Source organism: Pecten maximus, chromosome 1 (assembly GCF_902652985.1).
Source record: "Pecten maximus chromosome 1, xPecMax1.1, whole genome shotgun sequence".
In the NCBI taxonomy this organism is placed as follows: Eukaryota; Metazoa; Mollusca; class Bivalvia; order Pectinida; family Pectinidae; genus Pecten; species Pecten maximus.
In genome coordinates, this window is record NC_047015.1 from 1,418,805 (window position 1) to 1,443,389 (window position 24,585).

Here is a 24,585-nt window from a genome sequence, read left to right on the forward strand (position 1 = left end):
ACCCGTCAGTATACACACCCTAACCCCCCAGTATACACACCCTAACCCCCCAGTATACACACCCTAACCCGTCAGTATACACACCCTAACCCGTCAGTGTACACACCCTAACCCGTCAGTATACACACCCTAACCCGTCAGTATACATACCCTAACCCGTCAGTATACATACCCTAACCCGTCAGTGTACACACCCTAACCCGTCAGTATACACACCCTAACCCGTCAGTATACATACCCTAACCCGTCAGTATACATACCCTAACCCGTCAGTATACACACCCTAACCCGTCAGTATACACACCCTAACCCGTCAGTATACATACCCTAACCCGTCAGTATACACACCCTAACCCGTCAGTATACACACCCTAACCCGTCAGTATACACACCTTAACCCGTCAGTATACACACCCTAACCCGTCAGTGTACACACCCTAACCCGTCAGTATACACACCCTAACCCGTCAGTATACATACCCTAACCCGTCAGTATACATACCCTAACCCGTCAGTGTACACACCCTAACCCGTCAGTATACATACCCTAACCCGTCAGTATACACACCCTAACCCCCCAGTATACACACCCTAACCCCCCAGTATACACACCCTAACCCCCCAGTATACACACCCTAACCCCCCAGTAAACACCCTAACCCCCAAGTATACACACCCTAACCGCCAAGTATACACACGGGTTATACACTATATACTGACGGGTTAACCCCCAGTATACACACCCTAACCCGTCAGTATACACACACTAACCCGTCAGTATACACACCCTAACCCGTCAGTATACACACCCTAACCCGTCAGTATACACACCCTAACCCGTCAGTATACACACCCTAACCCGTCAGTATACATACCCTAACCCGTCAGTATACACACCCTAACCCGTCAGTATACACACCCTAACCCGTCAGTATACACACCTTAACCCGTCAGTATACACACCCTAACCCGTCAGTGTACACACCCTAACCCGTCAGTATACACACCCTAACCCGTCAGTATACATACCCTAACCCGTTAGTATACATACCCTAACCCGTCAGTATACACACCCTAACCCGTCAGTGTACACACCCTAACCCGTCAGTATACATACCCTAACCCGTCAGTATACACACCCTAACCCCCCAGTATACACACCCTAACCCCCCAGTATACACACCCTAACCCCCCAGTATACACACCCTAACCCCCCAGTATACACACCCTAACCCCCAAGTATACACACCCTAACCGCCAAGTATACACACGGGTTATACACTATATACTGACGGGTTAACCCCCAGTATACACACCCTAACCCGTCAGTATACACACACTAACCCGTCAGTATACACACCCTAACCCGTCAGTATACACACCCTAACCCGTCAGTATACAAACCCTAACCCGTCAGTATACACACCCTAACCCGTCAGTATACACACCCTAACCCCCCAGTATACACACCCTTACCTCCCAGTATACACACCCTAACCCCCAAGTATACACACCCTAACCGCCAAGTATACACACGGGTTATACACTATATACTGACGGGTTAACCCCCAGTATACACACCCTAACCCGTCAGTATACACACACTAACCCGTCAGTATACACACCCTAACCCGTCAGTATACACACCCTAACCCGTCAGTATACACACCCTAACCCGTCAGTATACACACCCTAACCCGTCAGTATACCCACCCTAACCCGTCAGTATACACACCCTAACCCGTCAGTATACACACCCTAACCCGTCAGTATACACACCCTAACCCGTCAGTATACACACCCTAACCCGTCAGTATACACACCCTAACCCGCCAGTATACACACCCTAACCCGTCAGTATACACACCCTAACCCGTCAGTATACACACCCTAACCCGTCAGTATACACACCCTAACCCGTCAGTATACACACCCTAACCCGCAAAGTATACACACACTAACCCGCCGGTATACACACCCTAACCCGTCAGTATACACACCCTAACCCGTCAGCATACACACCCTAACCCGCAAAGTATACACACACTAACCCGCCGGTATACACACCCTAATCCTTAGAATGTCAGTGAATACAACCTTAGTACGTCAGTGAATACACCCTTAGTACGTCAGTGAATACACCCTTAGTACGTCAGTAAATACACCTTGAACACGTCAGTGAATACACCCTTGGTACGTCAGTGAATACATCCTTAGTACGTCAGTGAATACACCCTTAGCACGTCAGTGAATACACCCTTAGCACGTCAGTGAATACACCTTGAACACGTCAGTGAATACACCCTTGGTACGTCAGTGAATACACTCTTAGTTCGTCAGTGAATATACCCTTAGTAAGTCAGTGAATACACCCTTAGTTCGTCAGTGAATACACCCCTAAGTACGCCACAGTAGGAATTGTCATCAAGTACATCTGCTTCTCTTCAATATGGAATTGTTACCAGCAGCGCTATTGTTTTAATATGTACAAAACGACGTGCGAGTTTCTTGGGATGTAATATTCATTGTTGAGTTGTGTACGTGACATCTTGGTGACACTTACCTTATCTATGTACATTAATAATCAACATTTCTTAGTAAAACGTTAGTTCTAATATACAATCCAGTTTCAAAAGGAATGTATTACTTAAGACTCGGCGTGGAATGTAAAGAATGCCAGCGGTATGAATTAGGTGTATCTTTGGTATAGAAGGATATACTGTAGTATGTTTGGTATAGAAGGATATACTGTAGTATGTTTGGTATAGGATATACTGTAGTATGTTTGGTATAGAAGGATATACTGTAGTATGTTTGGTATAGGATATACTGTAGTATGTTTGGTATAGAAGGATATACTGTAGTATGTTTGGTATAGGATATACTGTAGTATGTTTGGTATAGAAGGATATACTGTAGTATGTTTGGTATAGGATATACTGTAGTATGTTTGGTATAGGATATACTGTAGTATGTTTGGTATAGAAGGATATACTGTTGGATATACTGTAGTATGTTTGGTATAAAGGATATACTGTAGTATGTTTGGTATAGGATATACTGTAGTATGTTTGGTATAGAAGGATACTGTAGTATGTTTGGTATAGGATATACTGTAGTATGTTTGGTATAGAAGGATATACTGTAGTATGTTTGGTATAGAGGATATACTGTAGTATGTTTGGTATAAGGATATACTGTAGTATGTTTGGTATAGGATATACTGTAGTATGTTTGGTATAGGAGGATATACTGTAGTATGTTTGGTATAGGATATACTGTAGTATGTTTGGTATAGGATATACTGTAGTATGTTGGTATAGAAGGATATACTGTAGTTATGTTTGGTATAGGATATACTGTAGTATGTTTGGTATAAGGATATACTGTAGTATGTTTGGTATAGAGGATATACTGTAGTATGTTTGGTATAGGATATACTGTAGTATGTTTGGTATAGAAGGATATACTGTAGTATGTTTGGTATAGGATATACTGTAGTATAGTATGTTTGGTATAGGATATACTGTAGTATGTTTGGTATAGGATATACTGTAGTATGTTTGGTATAAGGATATACTGTAGTATGTTTGGTATAGAAGGATACTGTAGTATGTTTGGTATAGGATATACTGTAGTATGTTTGGTATAAGGATATACTGTAGTATGTTTGGTATAGAGGATATACTGTAGTATGTTTGGTATAAGGATATACTGTAGTATGTTTGGTATAGGATATACTGTAGTATGTTTGGTATAGGATATTACTGTAGTATGTTTGGTATAAGGATATACTGTAGTATGTTTGGTATAGGATTACTGTAGTATGTTTGGTATAGAAGGATATACTGTAGTATGTTTGGTATAGAGGATATACTGTAGTATGTTTGGTATAGGATATACTGTAGTATGTTTGGTATAGAGGATATACTGTAGTATGTTTGGTATAGAAGGATATACTGTAGTATGTTTGGTATAGAAGATATACTGTAGTATGTTTGGTATAGGATATACTGTAGTATGTTTGGTATAGGATATACTGTAGTATGTTTGGTATAGAAGGATATACTGTAGTATGTTTGGTATAGAGGATATACTGTAGTATGTTTGGTATAGGATATACTGTAGTATGTTTGGTATAGAAGGATATACTGTAGTATGTTTGGTATAGGATATACTGTAGTATGTTTGGTATAGAAGGATATACTGTAGTATGTTTGGTATAGAAGGATATACTGTAGTATGTTTGGTATAGGATATACTGTAGTATGTTTGGTATAGAGGATATACTGTAGTATGTTTTGGTATAGGATATACTGTAGTATGTTTGGTATAGAAGGATATACTGTAGTATGTTTGGTATAGGATATACTGTAGTATGTTTGGTATAGGATATACTGTAGTATGTTTGGTATAGAAGGATATACTGTAGTATGTTGGTATAGAAGGATATACTGTAGTATGTTTGGTATAGAAGGATATACTGTAGTATGTTTGGTATAGGATATACTGTAGTATGTTTGGTATAGAAGGATATACTGTAGTATGTTTGGTATAGAAGGATATACTGTAGTATGTTTGGTATAGGATATACTGTAGTATGTTTGGTATAGAAGGATATACTGTAGTATGTTTGGTATAGAAGGATATACTGTAGTATGTTTGGTATAGAAGGATATACTGTAGTATGTTTGGTATAGAAGGATATACTGTAGTATGTTTGGTATAGGATATACTGTAGTATGTTTGGTATAGGATATACTGTAGTATGTTTGGTATAGAAGGATATACTGTAGTATGTTTGGTATAGAAGGATATACTGTAGTATGTTTGGTATAGGATATACTGTAGTATGTTTGGTATAGAAGGATATACTGTAGTATGTTTGGTATAGGATATACTGTAGTATGTTTGGTATAGAAGGATATACTGTAGTATGTTTGGTATAGAAGGTATACTGTAGTATGTTTGGTATAGAAGGTATACTGTAGTATGTTTGGTATAGGATATACTGTAGTATGTTTGGTATAGAAGGATATACTGTAGTATGTTTGGTATAGAAGGATATACTGTAGTATGTTTGGTATAGGATATACTGTAGTATGTTTGGTATAGAAGGATATACTGTAGTATGTTTGGTATAGGGTATACTGTAGTATGTTTGGTATAGAAGGATATACTGTAGTATGTTTGGTATAAGAGGATATACTGTAGTATGTTTGGTATAGAAGGATATACTGTAGTATGTTTGGTATAGGAGGATATACTGTAGTATGTTTGGTATAGAAGGATATACTGTAGTATGTTTGGTATAGAAGGATATACTGTAGTATGTTTGGTATAGAAGGATATACTGTAGTATGTTTGGTATAGAAGGATATACTGTAGTATGTTGGTATAGGATATACTGTAGTATGTTTGGTATAGAAGGTATACTGTAGTATGTTTGGTATAGAAGGATATACTGTAGTATGTTTGGTATAGAAGGATATACTGTAGTATGTTTGGTATAGAAGGTATACTGTAGTATGTTTGGTATAGAAGGATATACTGTAGTATGTTTGGTATAGAAGGATATACTGTAGTATGTTTGGTATAGAAGGATATACTGTAGTATGTTTGGTATAGGATATACTGTAGTATGTTTGTATAGAAGGATATACTGTAGTATGTTTGGTATAGAAGGATATACTGTAGTATGTTTGGTATAGAAGGATATACTGTAGTATGTTTGGTATAGAAGGATATACTGTAGTATGTTTGGTATAGAGGATATACTGTAGTATGTTTGGTATAAGGATATACTGTAGTATGTTTGGTATAGAAGGATATACTGTAGTATGTTTGGTATAAGGATATACTGTAGTATGTTTGGTATAGGATATACTGTAGTATGTTTGGTATAGAAGGATATACTGTAGTATGTTTGGTATAGAAGGATATACTGTAGTATGTTTGGTATAGGATATACTGTAGTATGTTTGGTATAGGATATACTGTAGTATGTTTGGTATAGGATATACTGTAGTATGTTTGGTATAGAAGGATATACTGTAGTATGTTTGGTATAGGATATACTGTAGTATGTTTGGTATAGAAGGATATACTGTAGTATGTTTGGTATAGGATATACTGTAGTATGTTTGGTATAGAAGGATATACTGTAGTATGTTTGGTATAGAAGGATATACTGTAGTATGTTTGGTATAGGGTATACTGTAGTATGTTTGGTATAGGATATACTGTAGTATGTTTGGTATAGAAGGATATACTGTAGTATGTTTGGTATAGGATATACTGTAGTATGTTTGGTATAGAAGGATATACTGTAGTATGTTTGGTATAGGATATACTGTAGTATGTTTGGTATAGGATATACTGTAGTATGTTTGGTATAGGATATACTGTAGTATGTTTGGTATAGGATATACTGTAGTATGTTTGGTATAGGATATACTGTAGTATGTTTGGTATAGAAGGATATACTGTAGTATGTTTGGTATAGGATATACTGTAGTATGTTTGGTATAGGATATACTGTAGTATGTTTGGTATAGAAGGTATACTGTAGTATGTTTGGTATAGAAGGATATACTGTAGTATGTTTGGTATAGGATATACTGTAGTATGTTTGGTATAGAAGGATATACTGTAGTATGTTTGGTATAGAGGATATACTGTAGTATGTTTGGTATAGGATATACTGTAGTATGTTTGGTATAGAAGGATATACTGTAGTATGTTTGGTATAGAAGGATATACTGTAGTATGTTTGGTATAGAGGATATACTGTAGTATGTTTGGTATAGAAGGATATACTGTAGTATGTTTGGTATAGAAGGATATACTGTAGTATGTTTGGTATAGAAGGATATACTGTAGTATGTTTGGTATAGAAGGATATACTGTAGTATGTTTGGTATAGAGGATATACTGTAGTATGTTTGGTATAGAAGGATATACTGTAGTATGTTTGGTAAAGGATATACTGTAGTATGTTTGGTATAGAAGGATATACTGTAGTATGTTTGGTATAGGATATACTGTAGTATGTTTGGTATAGGATATACTGTAGTATGTTTGGTATAGAAGGATATACTGTAGTATGTTTGGTATAGAAGGTATACTGTAGTATGTTTGGTATAGGATATACTGTAGTATGTTTTGTATAGAAGGATATACTGTAGTATGTTTGGTATAGAAGGATATACTGTAGTATGTTTGGTATAGAGGATATACTGTAGTATGTTTGGTATAGAAGGATATACTGTAGTATGTTTGGTATAGAGGATATACTGTAGTATGTTTGGTATAGGATATACTGTAGTATGTTTGGTATAGAAGGATATACTGTAGTATGTTTGGTATAGGATATACTGTAGTATGTTTGGTATAGAGGATATACTGTAGTATGTTTGGTATAGAAGGATATACTGTAGTATGTTTGGTATAGAGGATATACTGTAGTATGTTTGGTATAGGATATACTGTAGTATGTTTGGTATAGGATATACTGTAGTATGTTTGGTATAGGATATACTGTAGTATGTTTGGTATAGGATATACTGTAGTATGTTTGGTATAGGATATACTGTAGTATGTTTGGTATAGAAGGATATACTGTAGTATGTTTGGTATAGGATATACTGTAGTATGTTTGGTATAGGATATACTGTAGTATGTTTTGGTATAGAAGGATATACTGTAGTATGTTTGGTATAGAAGGATATACTGTAGTATGTTTGGTATAGGGTATACTGTAGTATGTTTGGTATAGGATATACTGTAGTATGTTTGGTATAGGATATACTGTAGTATGTTTGGTATAGAAGGTATACTGTAGTATGTTTGGTATAGAAGGATATACTGTAGTATGTTTGGTATAGGATATACTGTAGTATGTTTGGTATAGAAGGATATACTGTAGTATGTTTGGTATAGGATATACTGTAGTATGTTTGGTATAGGATAACTGTAGTATGTTTGGTATAGAAGGATATACTGTAGTATGTTTGGTATAGGATATACTGTAGTATGTTTGGTATAGGATATACTGTAGTATGTTTGGTATAGGATATACTGTAGTATGTTTGGTATAGAAGGATATACTGTAGTATGTTTGGTATAGAAGGATATACTGTAGTATGTTTGGTATAGAAGGATATACTGTAGTATGTTTGGTATAGGGATATACTGTAGTATGTTTGGTATAGAAGGATATACTGTAGTATGTTTGGTATAGGATATACTGTAGTATGTTTGGTATAGAAGGATATACTGTAGTATGTTTGGTATAGAAGGATATACTGTAGTATGTTTGGTATAGGATATACTGTAGTATGTTGGTATAGGATATACTGTAGTATGTTTGGTATAGGATATACTGTAGTATGTTTGGTATAGAAGGATATACTGTAGTATGTTTGGTATAGGATATACTGTAGTATGTTTGGTATAGAGGATATACTGTAGTATGTTTGGTATAGAAGGATATACTGTAGTATGTTTGGTATAGAAGGATATACTGTAGTATGTTTGGTATAGAGGATATACTGTAGTAATGTTTGGTATAGGATATACTGTAGTATGTTTGGTATAGAAGGATATACTGTAGTATGTTTGGTATAGAAGGATATACTGTAGTATGTTTGGTATAGAAGGTATACTGTAGTATGTTTGGTATAGGATATACTGTAGTATGTTTGGTATAGGATATACTGTAGTATGTTTGGTATAGAGGATATACTGTAGTATGTTTGGTATAGAAGGATATACTGTAGTATGTTTGGTATAGAGGATATACTGTAGTATGTTTGGTATAGAAGGATATACTGTAGTATGTTTGGTATAGAAGGATATACTGTAGTATGTTTGGTATAGAAGGATATACTGTAGTATGTTTGGTATAGAGGATATACTGTAGTATGTTTGGTATAGAAGGATATACTGTAGTATGTTTGGTATAGGATATACTGTAGTATGTTTGGTATAGAAGGATATACTGTAGTATGTTTGGTATAGGATATACTGTAGTATGTTTGGTATAGGATATACTGTAGTATGTTTGGTATAGAAGGATATACTGTAGTATGTTTGGTATAGGATATACTGTAGTATGTTTGGTATAGGATATACTGTAGTATGTTTGGTATAGGATATACTGTAGTATGTTTGGTATAGAAGGATATACTGTAGTATGTTTGGTATAGAGGATATACTGTAGTATGTTTGGTATAGAGGATATACTGTAGTATGTTTGGTATAGAAGGATATACTGTAGTATGTTTGGTATAGAAGGATATACTGTAGTATGTTTGGTATAGAGGATATACTGTAGTATGTTTGGTATAGGATATACTGTAGTATGTTTGGTATAGAAGGATATACTGTAGTATGTTTGGTATAGAAGGATATACTGTAGTATGTTTGGTATAGAAGGATATACTGTAGTATGTTTGGTATAGGATATACTGTAGTATGTTTGGTATAGGATATACTGTAGTATGTTTGGTATAGAAGGATATACTGTAGTATGTTTGGTATAGGATATACTGTAGTATGTTTGGTATAGAAGATATACTGTAGTATGTTTGGTATAGAAGGATATACTGTAGTATGTTTGGTATAGGATATACTGTAGTATGTTTGGTATAGGATATACTGTAGTATGTTTGGTATAGAAGGATATACTGTAGTATGTTTGGTATAGAAGGATATACTGTAGTATGTTTGGTATAGGAGGATATACTGTAGTATGTTTGGTATAGGATATACTGTAGTATGTTTGGTATAGAAGGATATACTGTAGTATGTTTGGTATAGAAGGTATACTGTAGTATGTTTGGTATAGAAGGTATACTGTAGTATGTTTGGTATAGGATATACTGTAGTATGTTTGGTATAGAAGGATATACTGTAGTATGTTGGTATAGGATATACTGTAGTATGTTTGGTATAGAAGGATATACTGTAGTATGTTTGGTATAGAGGATATACTGTAGTATGTTTGGTATAAGGATATACTGTAGTATGTTTGGTATAGAGGATATACTGTAGTATGTTTGGTATAGAAGGATATACTGTAGTATGTTTGGTATAGAAGGATATACTGTAGTATGTTTGGTATAGAGGATATACTGTAGTATGTTTGGTATAAGGATATACTGTAGTATGTTTGGTATAAGGATATACTGTAGTATGTTTGGTATAGAAGGATATACTGTAGTATGTTTGGTATAGGATATACTGTAGTATGTTTGGTATAGAAGGATATACTGTAGTATGTTTGGTATAGGATATACTGTAGTATGTTTGGTATAGAAGGATATACTGTAGTATGTTTGGTATAGAGGATATACTGTAGTATGTTTGGTATAAGGATATACTGTAGTATGTTTGGTATAGAAGGATATACTGTAGTATGTTTGGTATAGAAGGATATACTGTAGTATGTTTGGTATAGAGGATATACTGTAGTATGTTTGGTATAGAAGGATATACTGTAGTATGTTTGGTATAGGATATACTGTAGTATGTTTGGTATAGAAGGATATACTGTAGTATGTTTGGTATAGGATATACTGTAGTATGTTTGGTATAGAAGGATATACTGTAGTATGTTTGGTATAGGATATACTGTAGTATGTTTGGTATAGAAGGTATACTGTAGTATGTTTGGTATAGGATATACTGTATACTGTAGATATAGTAGTTGGTATAGAAGGATATACTGTAGTATGTTTGGTATAGAAGGATATACTGTAGTATGTTTGGTATAGAGGATATACTGTAGTATGTTTGGTATAAGGATATACTGTAGTATGTTTGGTATAGAGGATATACTGTAGTATGTTTGGTATAGAGGATATACTGTAGTATGTTTGGTATAGAGGATATACTGTAGTATGTTTGGTATAGGATATACTGTAGTATGTTTGGTATAGAGGATATACTGTAGTATGTTTGGTATAGAAGGATATACTGTAGTATGTTTGGTATAGGATATACTGTAGTATGTTTGGTATAGGATATACTGTAGTATGTTTGGTATAGGGTATACTGTAGTATGTTTGGTATAGGATATACTGTAGTATGTTTGGTATAGGATATACTGTAGTATGTTTGGTATAGAAGATATACTGTAGTATGTTTGGTATAAGGATATACTGTAGTATGTTTGGTATAGGATATACTGTAGTATGTTTGGTATAGAGGATATACTGTAGTATGTTTGGTATAGAGGATATACTGTAGTATGTTTGGTATAGAGGATATACTGTAGTATGTTTGGTATAGGATATACTGTAGTATGTTTGGTATAGGATATACTGTAGTATGTTTGGTATAGAAGGATATACTGTAGTATGTTTGGTATAGGATATACTGTAGTATGTTTGGTATAGGATATACTGTAGTATGTTTGGTATAGAAGGATATACTGTAGTATGTTTGGTATAGAAGGATATACTGTAGTATGTTTGGTATAGAAGGATATACTGTAGTATGTTTGGTATAGAAGGATATACTGTAGTATGTTTGGTATAGAAGGATATACTGTAGTATGTTTGGTATAGAAGGATATACTGTAGTATGTTTGGTATAGGGTATACTGTAGTATGTTTGGTATAGAAGGATATACTGTAGTATGTTTGGTATAGGATATACTGTAGTATGTTTGGTATAGGATATACTGTAGTATGTTTGGTATAGGATATACTGTAGTATGTTTGGTATAGAAGGATATACTGTAGTATGTTTGGTATAGAAGGATATACTGTAGTATGTTTGGTATAGGATATACTGTAGTATGTTTGGTATAGAAGATATACTGTAGTATGTTTGGTATAGAAGGATATACTGTAGTATGTTTGGTATAGGATATACTGTAGTATGTTTGGTATAGGATATACTGTAGTATGTTTTGGTATAAGGATATACTGTAGTATGTTTGGTATAGAAGGATATACTGTAGTATGTTTGGTATAGAGGATATACTGTAGTATGTTTGGTATAGGATATACTGTAGTATGTTGGTATAGAAGGATATACTGTAGTATGTTTGGTATAGAAGGATATACTGTAGTATGTTTGGTATAGGATATACTGTAGTATGTTTGGTATAGAAGGATATACTGTAGTATGTTGGTATAGGATATACTGTAGTATGTTTGGTATAGGATATACTGTAGTATGTTTGGTATAGGATATACTGTAGTATGTTTGGTATAGAAGGATATACTGTAGTATGTTTGTATAGAGGATATACTGTAGTATGTTTGGTATAGGATTACTGTAGTATGTTTGGTATAGGATATACTGTAGTATGTTTGGTATAGAGGATATACTGTAGTATGTTTGGTATAGAGGATATACTGTAGTATGTTTGGTATAGAAGGATATACTGTAGTATGTTTGGTATAGGATATACTGTAGTATGTTTGGTATAGGATATACTGTAGTATGTTTGGTATAGAAGGATATATCTGTAGTATGTTTGGTATAGAAGATATACTGTAGTATGTTTGGTATAAGGATATACTGTAGTATGTTTGGTATAGAGGATATACTGTAGTATGTTTGGTATAGGATATACTGTAGTATGTTTGGTATAGAAGGATATACTGTAGTATGTTTGGTATTAGAGGATATACTGTAGTATGTTTGGTATAGGATATACTGTAGTATGTTGGTATAGGGATATAACTTTAGTATGTTTGGTATAGAAGGATATACTGTAGTATGTTGGTATAAGGGTATACTGTAGTATGTTTGGTATAGAAGGATATACTGTAGTATGTTTGGTCTAGGATATACTGTAGTATGTTTGTATTAGAGGATTTATTACTGTAGTATGTTTGTATAGGATATACTGTAGTATGTTTGGTATATAAGGATTTACTGTAGTATGTTTGGTCTAGAAGGCTATTACTGTAGTATGTTTGGTATAGGATATACTTGTAGTATGTTTGGTATAGGATATTACTTGTAGTATTGTTTTGGTATAGAAGGATATACTGTAGTATGTTTGGTTATAGAAGGATAGTACTGTAGTATGTTTGGTATAGAAGGATATACTGATAGTATGTTTGGTATAGAGGCTATATACTGTCGTATGTTTGGTATAGAAGGCTATACTGTAGTATGTTTGGTATAGGATATACTGTAGTATGTTTGGTATAGGATATACTGTAGTATGTGTGGTATAGAAGGAATACTGTAGTATGTTGGTATAGGATATACTGTAGTATGTTGGTATAGAGTATACTGTAGTATGTTTTGGTAATAGAGGATATACTGTAGTAGTTTGGTATAGGATATACTGTAGTATGTTTGGTATAGAAGGATATACTGTAGTATGTTTGGATAGAAGGATATACTGTAGTATGTTTGGTATAGGATATACTGTAGTATGTTTGGTATAGGATATACTGTAGTATGTTTGGTATAGAAGGATATACTGTAGTATGTTTGGTATAGAAGGTATACTGTAGTATGTTTGGTATAGAAGGATATACTGTAGTATGTTTGGTATGAAGGATATACTGTAGTATGTTTGGTATAGGTATACTGTAGTATGTTGGTATAGGATATACTGTAGTAGGTTTGGTATAGGATATACTGTAGTATGTTTGGTATATGATATACTGTAGTATGTTTGGTATAGGATATACTGTAGTATGTTTGGTATAGGATATACTGTAGTATGTTTGGTATAGGATATACTGTAGTATGTTTGGTATAGGATATACTGTAGTATGTTTGGTATAAGGATATACTGTAGTATGTTTGGTATAGAGATATACTGTAGTATGTTTGGTATAGAAGGATATACTGTAGTATGTTTGGTATAGAAGATATACTGTAGTATGTTTGGTATAGAAGGATATACTGTAGTATGTTTGGTATAGAAGGATATACTGTAGTATGTTTGGTATAGAAGGATAACTGTAGTATGTTTGGTATAGGATATACTGTAGTATGTTTGGTAATAGAAGGATATACTGTAGTATGTTTGGTATAGAAGGTATACTGTAGTATGTTTGGTATAGAAGGATATACTGTAGTATGTTTGGTATAGAAGGATATACTGTAGTATGTTTGGTATAGAAGGATATACTGTAGTATGTTTGGTATAGGATATACTGTAGTATGTTTGGTATAGAAGGATATACTGTAGTATGTTGGTATAGAAGGATATCTGTGGTTGTTTGGAAGAAGGATTACTGGGGAGTTGGTTGGTTATAGGGGAAAGGATACGTAGTATTGGATAGAAATAATGGTATGTTTGGTATAGGAATATGTGTTGTTTGGTATAAAAGGGTTACTGTAGTTGTTTGGTATAGAAAGGTTTAGTGGGTTTTTTGGTATGGATTACTGTGTAGTTTGGATAGGTATACTGTGTAGTTGGTATAAAGGGTTTTGTGATGTTTTGGGATGAAGGATATATGTAGATGTTGGGGTATATTTTTGGGGCTATAGTAGAGTTTTGGTTTTGAAGGATACTGTAGTTTTTTTTGGGGGATAGGAGGGGAAAAAATGTAGAGGGTTTAGTATAAAAGGGTTAAATGTAGAGTTTTATGGGATAAATGTAGTTTTGGTAAGGTATACTGTAGAGTTTGGTTAGGATTAAATGTGGGTTTTTTGGAAAAGGGGATACGGGGTTTGGTTTTAGAAGGATATACGTAGTATGTTTGGATAAAGGAATATGTGTTGTTTGGGATGGATATCGTAGAGTTTGGTATGGTTCTGAGTAGTTTGGTAAGGGATATGAGTATGTTGGGGAAAAGGAATACGAGTGTTTGGTCAAAAGGGTATGTGTATGTTTGGAAGGGTTAGTAGTTGTTTTTTTAAAAGGTTTACGAGTATGTTGGTATAGGTATACTGGTTTGTTGTTTGGGATGGTTTTGTAGATGTTTGTTTTAGGTTTCTGTAGTATGTTGGATAGAAGGATAAAAATGTAGTTTTTGGTTTTTGGAATCTGTTGTATGTTTTGGTTTGAGGATATACGAGTATGTTGGTATAGAGGTTTTTCTGGTATTTGGTATAGAAGGATTATGGTATGTTTTGGGATAGGATTTTACGTGTAGTTTGGGAAGGATATATGTAGTATGTTTGGGGAAAGGAATTCTGTAGTATGTTGGTAAGAAGGATTACTTAGTATGGGTTGGTATAGAGAAGGGATATACTGTAGTATGTTTGGTATAGAGGATATACTGTAGTATGTTTGGTATAGAAGGTATACTGTAGTATGTTTGGTATAGAAGGATATACTGTAGTATGTTTGGTATAGGATATACTGTAGTATGTTTGGTATAGGATATACTGTAGTATGTTTGGTATAGAGGATATACTGTAGTATGTTTGGTATAGAGGATATACTGTAGTATGTTTGGTATAGGATATACTGTAGTATGTTTGGTATAGGATATACTGTAGTATGTTTGGTATAGGATATACTGTAGTATGTTTGGTATAGGATATACTGTAGTATGTTTGGTATAGAAGGATATACTGTAGTATGTTTGGTATAGAAGGTATACTGTAGTATGTTTGGTATAGAGGATATACTGTAGTATGTTTGGTATAGAAGGATATACTGTAGTATGTTTGGTATAGGATATACTGTAGTATGTTTGGTATAGAGGATATACTGTAGTATGTTTGGTATAGAGGATATACTGTAGTATGTTTGGTATAGGATATACTGTAGTCATGTTTGGTATAGAAGATATACTGTGTATGTTTGGTATAGGATATACTGTAGTATGTTTGGTATAGAAGGATATACTGTAGTATGTTTGGTATAGGATATACTGTAGTATGTTTGGTATAGGATATACTGTAGTATGTTTGGTATAGAAGGATATACTGTAGTATGTTTGGTATAGAAGGATATACTGTAGTATGTTTGGTATAGGATATACTGTAGTATGTTTGGTATAGAAGGATATACTGTAGTATGTTTGGTATAGAAGGTATACTGTAGTATGTTTGGTATAGGATATACTGTAGTATGTTTTGTTATAGGATATACTGTAGTATGTTTGGATATCGAATGATAATCTGTAGTATGTTTGGTATAGAAGGGATATACTTAGTATGTTTGGTATAGAGGATATACTGTAGTATGTTTGGTATAGAAGGATATACTGTAGTATGTTTGGTAGAGAAGGATATACTGTAGTATGTTTGGTATAGGATATACTGTAGTAGTTTTGGGATGGGTTTTAATGAGGTTTGGTATAGGTTAAATTTGGTTTTTTTGGTAAGAAGGATTTAGTAGTGTTGGAAAGGAAAACTGAGTATGTTTGGTTAGGAATATGTGATGTGGTAAGGGTATTAAATGTAGATGTTGGTATAGGATACTGTAGTTGTTGGATAGAAGGTATACGTAGTTTTTGTTTGGTAAGAAGGATTAAATGTAGAGTTTGGGAAAGGGTTATACGTAGTATGTTTTTTATAGGGTATACTGTAGGTTTTAAGGGTTTTTTGTTTGGTTTAGGGTTTTTATGAGTATTTGGATAGGGTTACTGTAGTATGTTTGGTTAGGGAAAAGGGGGTTATATGTAGATGTTTGGTATAGGGGTACGTAGTTGTTTTGGTTTTTAGGAAAACTGTATGTTTTTAATATTTGTAATGTGGTTTTAGATTATAAAAAGCCAAGGGGGGGGTTTGTTAAAAAGAAGGTAAAAAAATTTTAAAATTTTGGTTAAGGTATGTGTAAATTTAAAAAAAAATACAAAGTGGTAAAAAATTTTAAAAAGTAATTTTTTTTAAGGAAACTTGTAATTTTTATGAAAATACCCCAGAGTGTATAAAAAAATATTTTTTTAAAAAAAGTTTTTAGGGTTTTATGGTCTTTAAATTCTAAGAGTTGTTTTAAAGGTGTCAACCTGATTAGTTGGTTAGGGAGGGATCCCCTAAGGGGAAAGTTGGATTTGGGTATCCAATTTTATAGACAAAAAAATTGGGTTTTTTATTGTTTTGGGAAATTCCCCCGGGGAAATATGGGTTTTGAAGGATTTTTTTTAGGGATTTTGGGTTCGAGGTATCATTTTTGGGGAAAAATTTTCTTTATGGAAATTTTTTTTTTTAAAGGGAAAATTTTTATTTTTTTTAAAAAAAGAGATTGTATTTAAAAATTTTTAGGGTAAAAATCAAATTTTAGATTTTTTGGATTTTAATTAATTTCCCGGGGATAAATTTTATTTTTCACCTGATTACCCCAATACACAGACCAAGTTGGTCCGGGACATTAAACTGGACCTATTAAATAGATAGGACTAATCAGTAACAAATTAATACCAAGCTATCACTGCCCCCCGTCTTAAGGTATGTCGATAATTATAAACTAATAATGGACACAAAGCTCGTTAAACAAGCTCATAAACCAAGCTAATTGACAAAATTCTCATTATGGTCACAAACTCTGTAATATTATTGAAAATTCACCGCCCTATCGTAGATGTACCTAAACAGTATCTAATGATTTAAACAGAAGATTTTCCATGACTTCTATGGTCTTCTAATATACTAAGCAGGTCCCTGAACTTTACAAATGGTCCGTCAACCTATGAATTGTAACCTTGGTTAAGGGACGGCCGACCTCCCCTCCAGGTGAAATGATTAGGTATCTGGTGTATCCACCGTCCGTCCAATCCAGACTAAAACATTCGGTTTATCTACCCTCCGTTCCTTCCGGTGTATATCCTTCCCCTCCAGGGAAAATCACCGGGTTTATTGAATGTCTACCATCCTTCTCATCTACGGTCATATATTGGGTTCCTTGAGTATCTACCCTTCTTCCTCACCAGGTTAAATCATTCGTTTATGGAGTTCTTCACCTCCAGGGTAAATAATTCGTTTATGGAGTTCCTTTCCTCCTTCACTTCCAGGGTAAATCATTCGTTTATGGAGTTCCTTTCCTCCTTCACTTCCAGGGTAAATTATTCGTTTATGGAGTTCCTTTCTCCTTCACTTCCAGGGTAAATCATTCGTTTATGGAGTTCCTTTCCTCCTTCACTTCCAGGGTAAATCATTCGTTTATGGAGTTCCTTTCCTCCTTCACTTCCAGGTTAAATCATTCGTTTATGGAGTTCCTTCACTTCCAGGGTAAATCATTCGTTTATGGAGCTCATTGCCTCATTCACTTCCAGGGTAAATCATTAGATTTCTGGAACTTTTACCCTCATTTCCTCCAGAGTAAATCATGGCCTCAATTAAATATTGACCCACCCTCCCCTCCAGGTGTAACCTCGAGTTTACAGAGTATCTGTAGAGGTATCATTGGTTGTCGATACTGATTTTAATATGTATTTGGTATTTTACATATACGCATTCGTGTGTATCGAAATTCAGCGTTAGCATGTTAGCTGGAAAGTGAGACGTGGTGTACTATATCGAAGAATATCCGATGGTGAACCTGAAGTGGATCAACTCGTACTTCCGGCTGCCATGCGGAAAGGTGTGATGACGTCATTACACAATGACATAGATCATCCTGGACGGGCAAGGACATTATCTCTGGTGATATATTCTACATTATCTCTGGTGATATATTCTACATTATTTCTGGTGATATATTCTACATCATCTCTGGTGATATATTCTACATCATCTCTGGTGATATATTCTACATCATCTCTGGTGATATATTCTACATCATCTCTGGTGATATATTCTACATTATCTCTGGTGATATATTCTACATTATATCTAATGATATATTCTACATTATCTCTGGTGATATATTCTACATCATCTCTGGTGATATATTCTACATCATCTCTGGTGATATATTCTACATCATCTCTGGTGATATATTCTACATCATCTCTGGTGATATATTCTACATTATCTCTAGTGATATATTCTACATTATCTCTGGTGTTATATTCTATATTATATCTAATGATATAATTTACATTATCTCTGGTGATATATTCTACATCATCTCTGGTGATATATTCTACATCATCTCTGGTGATATATTCTACATTATCTCTGGTGATATATTCTACATCATCTCTGGTGATACATTCTACATTATCTCTGGTGATATATTCTACATCATCTCTGGTGATATATTCTACATTATCTCTGGTGATATATTCTACATTATCTCTGGTGATATATTCTTGTATGACCAATGATATTGAGACGTGGTTGAGGGAATGTCAGAGATATCATCTCAGGAGATCATTAGAGCTCCTTAAATATCGTTACCACACAGCCTGTGGATTTGGTAAATATCGTTACCACACAGCCTGTGGATTAGGTAAATATCGTTACCACAGAGCCTGTAGATTTGGTAAATATCGTTACCACACAGCCTGTGGATTTGGTAAATATCGTTACCAGACAGCCTGTGGATTAGGTAAATATCGTTACCACACAGCCTGTGGATTAGGTAAATATCGTTACCACACAGCCTGTGGATTTGGTAAATATCGTTACCACACAGCCTGTGGATTTGGTAAATATCGTTACCACACAGCCTGTGGATTTGGTAAATATCGTTACCACAGAGCCTGTGGGTTTGGTAAATATCGTTACCACACAGCCTGTGGATTTGGTAAATATCGTTACCACACAGCCTGTGGATTTGGTAAATATCGTTACCACACAGCCTGTGGATTAGGTAAATATCGTTACCACACAGATTTTGGATTTGGTAAATATCGTTACCACACAGCCTGTGGATTTGGTAAATATCGTTACCACACAGCCTGTGGATTAGGTAAATATCGTTACCACACAGCCTGTGGATTTGGTAAATATCGTTACCACACAGCCTGTGGATTAGGTAAATATCGTTACCACACAGCCTGTGGATTTGGTAAATATCGTTACCACACAGATTATGGACTTGGCATGGATTTCTTAAAGTTGGAAACATCGAAAGGTTGATTTCAAGGTGTACTGGTAATAACCTACCATTTTACCCGGTATGCCAAAGCTATTCTGACACGGAGTCAGTCAGCAAAAGCAACAGCTGGGACGTGGCAAGGATTAATCGAGCATTATTGCAATTCCACGGAAATTGCATTCCGACCAAGGCGCTAATTTTGAGGGAAATGTGATCGAACGCCTATGCGACACATTGCATATCAGCAAGTATAGAACGACACCGTACCATCCTAGCGGTATCAGAATGTGTGGATTTGGTAAGTATAGAACGACACCGTACCATCCTAGCGGTATCAGAATGTGTGGATTTGGTAAGTATAGAACGACACCGTACCATCCTAGCGGTATCAGAATGTGTGGATTTGGTAAGTATAGAAAGACAACGTACCATCCTAGCGGTATCAGAATGTGTGGATTTGGTAAGTATAGAACGACACCGTACCATCCTAGCGGTATCAGAATGTGTGGATTTGGTAAGTATAGAAAGACAACGTACCATCCTAGCGGTATCAGAATGTGTGGATTTGGTAAGTATAGAACGACACCGTACCATCCTAGCGGTATCAGAATTTGTGGATTTGGTAAGTATAGAAAGACAACGTACCATCCTAGCGGTATCAGAATTTGTGGATTTGGTAAGTATAGAAAGACAACGTACCATCCTAGCGGTATCAGAATTTGTGGATTTGGTAAGTATAGAAAGACACCGTACCATCCTAGCGGTATCAGAATTTGTGGATTTGGTAAGTATAGAAAGACAACGTACCATCCTAGCGGTATCAGAATGTGTGGATTTGGTAAGTATAGAAAGACACCGTACCATCCTAGCGGTATCAGAATGTGTGGATTTGGTAAGTATAGAAAGACAACGTACCATCCTAGCGGTATCAGAATGTGTGGATTTGGTAAGTATAGAAAGACAACGTACCATCCTAGCGGTATCAGAATGTGTGGATTTGGTAAGTATAGAAAGACACCGTACCATCCTAGCGGTATCAGAATGTGTGGATTTGGTAAGTATAGAAAGACAACGTACCATCCTAGCGGTATCAGAATGTGTGGATTTGGTAAGTATAGAAAGACAACGTACCATCCTAGCGGTATCAGAATGTGTGGATTTGGTAAGTATAGAAAGACAACGTACCATCCTAGCGGTATCAGAATGTGTGGATTTGGTAAGTATAGAAAGACACCGTACCATCCTAGCGGTATCAGAATGTGTGGATTTGGTAAGTATAGAAAGACAACGTACCATCCTAGCGGTATCAGAATGTGTGGATTTGGTAAGTATAGAAAGACAACGTACCATCCTAGCGGTATCAGAATTTGTGGATTTGGTAAGTATAGAACGACACCGTACCATCCTAGCGGTATCAGAATGTGTGGATTTGGTAAGTATAGAACGACACCGTACCATCCTAGCGGTATCAGAATTTGTGGATTTGGTAAGTATAGAAAGACAACGTACCATCCTAGCGGTATCAGAATTTGTGGATTTGGTAAGTATAGAAAGACAACGTACCATCCTAGCGGTATCAGAATTTGTGGATTTGGTAAGTATAGAAAGACACCGTACCATCCTAGCGGTATCAGAATTTGTGGATTTGGTAAGTATAGAAAGACAACGTACCATCCTAGCGGTATCAGAATGTGTGGATTTGGTAAGTATAGAAAGACACCGTACCATCCTAGCGGTATCAGAATGTGTGGATTTGGTAAGTATAGAAAGACAACGTACCATCCTAGCGGTATCAGAATGTGTGGATTTGGTAAGTATAGAAAGACAACGTACCATCCTAGCGGTATCAGAATGTGTGGATTTGGTAAGTATAGAAAGACACCGTACCATCCTAGCGGTATCAGAATGTGTGGATTTGGTAAGTATAGAAAGACAACGTACCATCCTAGCGGTATCAGAATGTGTGGATTTGGTAAGTATAGAAAGACAACGTACCATCCTAGCGGTATCAGAATGTGTGGATTTGGTAAGTATAGAAAGACAACGTACCATCCTAGCGGTATCAGAATGTGTGGATTTGGTAAGTATAGAAAGACACCGTACCATCCTAGCGGTATCAGAATGTGTGGATTTGGTAAGTATAGAAAGACAACGTACCATCCTAGCGGTATCAGAATGTGTGGATTTGGTAAGTATAGAAAGACAACGTACCATCCTAGCGGTATCAGAATTTGTGGATTTGGTAAGTATAGAACGACAACGTACCATCCTAGCGGTATCAGAATGTGTGGATTTGGTAAGTATAGAAAGACACCGTACAATCCTAGCGGTATCAGAATGTGTGGATTTGGTAAGTATAGAAAGACAACGTACCATCCTAGCGGTATCAGAATGTGTGGATTTGGTAAGTATAGAAAGACAACGTACCATCCTAGCGGTATCAGAATGTGTGGATTTGGTAAGTATAGAAAGACACCGTACCATCCTAGCGGTATCAGAATTTGTGGATTTGGTAAGTATAGAACGACACCGTACCATCCTAGCGGTATCAGAATGCATGAACGTTTTATCAGGACCCTCATCGATATCTTAGGCTCTTTGGACATTGTTTTGTGATGACAGTAAGTTTTCCTCAAATTTCTCTTCTGAGACCGTTATGTCCTGTTGACAGTAAATTTCCATCACACTACCCTCCTGAGACGTTGTTTCGTTTTGACGGTATATTCCCCTCGCATTTCCCTCCTTCTGAGACGTTGTTACGTTTTGACGGTATATTCCCCTCGCATTTCCCTCCTGAGACGTTGTTTCGTTTTGACGGTATATTCCCCTCGCATGTCCCTCCCGAGACGTTGTTTCGTGTTGACGATACAAATTTCCTTACAAGTTTATCTGGTGGTTACAATTAATTCCCTATCGTTTCACTTTGGGGTGTAGAACTTAATGTATCTAAAAACGCCGTTGTTCCAGCCAGCCCGAAACCTTATCATAAACACATGGTTACATTGTATGTCATTTTCTATAGAAAAAAATGAGCGTCTATTCCGGTTTTGTTATTTGATCAGCACGTGTAGGTAGCCTAAGTTCACTCCATGGGTGTATCCAAATAATTGTCATTTTGGTCATAAATTTCTTGCTATTCTCACTAAAATGACAATAATAATCGCCGGTGTTGAATGCTGCGCTACAGAACTTCCTCTACGTAAACTCTCTATGTGTACAACAAGTGTATCAACGGTTTCCACTGCATTCTAAGTAAATGGTGTGTAACGGAAGTGACGACATAATTTCTTTATTGGAATCAATGGCGGTACACAAGTTCATATGCAACCCTCCATCAATCTAAATATCCATGTGTGTTCAGTTTCTCCTCACTGAGATTTTGCTTAGTGACAGGGAGTCCTCCCCTGTGGAGGAAAACTTTGTAAAAATATCGTATCCATGGCAACGGTGGCAATGCCGAACTTAAATTCGATTAAAACAGAAACTTCAAAGTTAGCGATCAAAGACCGTTTATCATGCCGTGGTGAGCTTCTCAGCAGAGGTGTAGCTTCCTGATGAAAAACATTAAAGAGGTACAGACCACCTGACTAGTAAGACTCGACATGTGCTTAAACGATCCTGACGGCGCTAATTATGTTAACAATCCACGGATGTCGGCAGCTCACGACGTTATGTCAATTCCAATGTATAATGTTTTACATCCCTGTCAATGCGCGCTAAGAAATGGGTTTCATTTGCTGTCAGATTCTAGGTTTTATGTCCAAGAGGATATCCATTTTTCTCATCAAGCGATTGATATATGTCACTGTTGTTTAACAGTTTCCTCTGTCTATATCCGAGCATTACCCATCACGCCACGATATGCATATTCGCCGTGGCAGATGGGGTATAACCGTCCCCACATAAAAAACACCCTCCGCCTTCATAAACAAGGAAGTTATCGTTCCAACCGCAGTCTAACGCACACACATGCTGATATGGTTTTAATCTCATGACTGCTTCAATTTGTCAATCAAAACGTCTGAAAACAATTTAGTAGATCGATAGTGTTATTTTTTCCACAATACATACTCTCCTGTATGCCCTGTGAATTACAGGTATAGTAAGGTGAGAGTAATGGTCGTCGGAGAGATGTTTAATGGACCGGACATACAATACAATACAATACAATACAATACAATACAATTATTTACCTTGTGTCACTGTGTACATAGATGGTACACTCATTACATGAGTAACAAGTGTCCTATTTTACATGTTACCCACCACGTAACTAAGCCTTATTTTACATGTTACCCACCACGTAACTAAGCCTTATTTTACATGTTACCCACCACGTAACTAAGCCTTATTTTACATGTTACCCATTACGTAACTAAGCCTTATTTTACATGTTACACACCACGTAACTAAGCCTTATTTTACATGTTACACACCACGTAACTAAGCCTTATTTTACATGTTACACACCACGTAACTAAGCCTTATTTTACATGTTACCCATTACGTAACTAAGCCTTATTTTACATGTTACACACCACGTAACTAAGCCTTATTTTACATGTTACACACCACGTAACTAAGCCTTATTTTACATGTTACACACCACGTAACTAAGCCTTATTTTACATGTTACCCATTACGTAACTAAGCCTTATTTTACATGTTATCCACCACGTAACTAAACCTTATTTTACATGTTACACATTACGTAACTA